Source organism: Limulus polyphemus, unplaced genomic scaffold, assembly GCF_000517525.1.
Source record: "Limulus polyphemus unplaced genomic scaffold, Limulus_polyphemus-2.1.2 Scaffold4027, whole genome shotgun sequence".
Classification (NCBI taxonomy): domain Eukaryota; kingdom Metazoa; phylum Arthropoda; class Merostomata; order Xiphosura; family Limulidae; genus Limulus; species Limulus polyphemus.
In genome coordinates this window covers 15,318-16,658 of record NW_013669637.1, presented here as the reverse complement: position 1 = coordinate 16,658, position 1,341 = coordinate 15,318, and the positions used below count along the sequence as shown (strand labels likewise).

General features: G+C 43.5%; 1 protein-coding gene across 1 annotated transcript in view; it reads right to left on the bottom strand.

The window, feature by feature from the left end:
• LOC106470474 (reversion-inducing cysteine-rich protein with Kazal motifs-like) overlaps positions 1 to 1,341 on the bottom strand; it is a 53,675-nt gene that overhangs the window by 40,741 nt on the left and 11,593 nt on the right. The gene's annotated exons all lie outside the window — the stretch shown is intronic.

The following is a 1,341-nucleotide window of genomic DNA, read 5'->3' as shown; positions in this document are numbered from 1 at the left end:
GAGGGAAGGCAGCTAATCATCACCACCCACCGCCAACTCTTGGGCTACTCTTTTTACCGACGAATAGTGGGATTGACCGTCACATTAAAACGCCCCCACGGCTGAAAGGGCGAACATGTTTGGCGGGACGGGGATTCGAACCCGCGACCCTCAGATTGCGAGTCGAGCGCCCTAACCACCCGGCCATAACTTAATAAACGTTTTACGAGCGGTACTCGGTTCTACGTTGTTCGAAAGTTTTCTGAATGGAGGACATAAAGAGCGAGACCTTGAATTTCGTCACAGATGTTCTAACCAATTAAGCGTTTTGAGCTTCAGATTTCACTTCATTTTTATTAAAGAAGAAAATCAGGCAAAAGTTTGTTTCGGTTTGTGAAGCGTATCGTATTTTTTTATTTGTCTTTTGTTTGTTGTTACGCCCAAGACTGCACAATGGGTTATCTGTGCTGTGCCCATCACGGGTATTGAAACCCGATTTTTGAAGTTTTAAGCCTTCACTCTTACCGCTGATCCACTGGGGGGGGGGGGGGGTCCAAATAAAGTAATTAAATTCACGGTATGTTTCTACATATGAAAGTAGTGACAATTCGAACATCCGTCCAACACTACATTACCAGGCTAACTTAGGCCTACAAAACCTGCCTAAAAATGCGGCGGTCTACATCTACGGGTGAAACTAACGATTTTCTCATCAAGCTCATTGATTTAGCAACAAAATCGAAAAACGTGGACAGTTTAGTAAGAACAAACAAAATAAAATACAAAATACGATACGCTTCACAAACCGAAAGACAAATCTAGTTAGTGAAATCTAACCCTCGAAATGTTCCCTCGTGTGCTTGGTTTTGTTAAATATGGAACGAAATATATACTTATTTTAATAATGGGAAAGGCGTTTCACCCTGTTCCCGTTCAATTCGGGTGCTTTAAAATTTTAAGATTTTGTTTATTTATGAGTTATTTGCGCTAGCCATCCCTTATGTTGAAGTGATAGATTAGAGGGAAGGCAGCTAAACTAGTAAACACCATCCACTGACAACTCTTGGGCTACTCTTTACCAACGAATAGTGGGGTTGATCATCACATTATAACGTCGCCATGGCTGAAAGGGCTAGCATTTCGATGATGGAATTCGAACCCGCAACCTACAGATTGTGAGTCGAGTGCCCAAACCACCAGACTATGCCTGTCTAACTTTAAGAAAGTCATCAACATGATTTCAGGTATATTTATTGTTGGCCCGGCATGGCCAGGTGGTTAGGGCGCTTGACTCGCAATCTGCGGGTCGCGGGTTCGAATCCCCATTACACCAAACATGCTCGCCCTTTCAGCCGTGGGGGG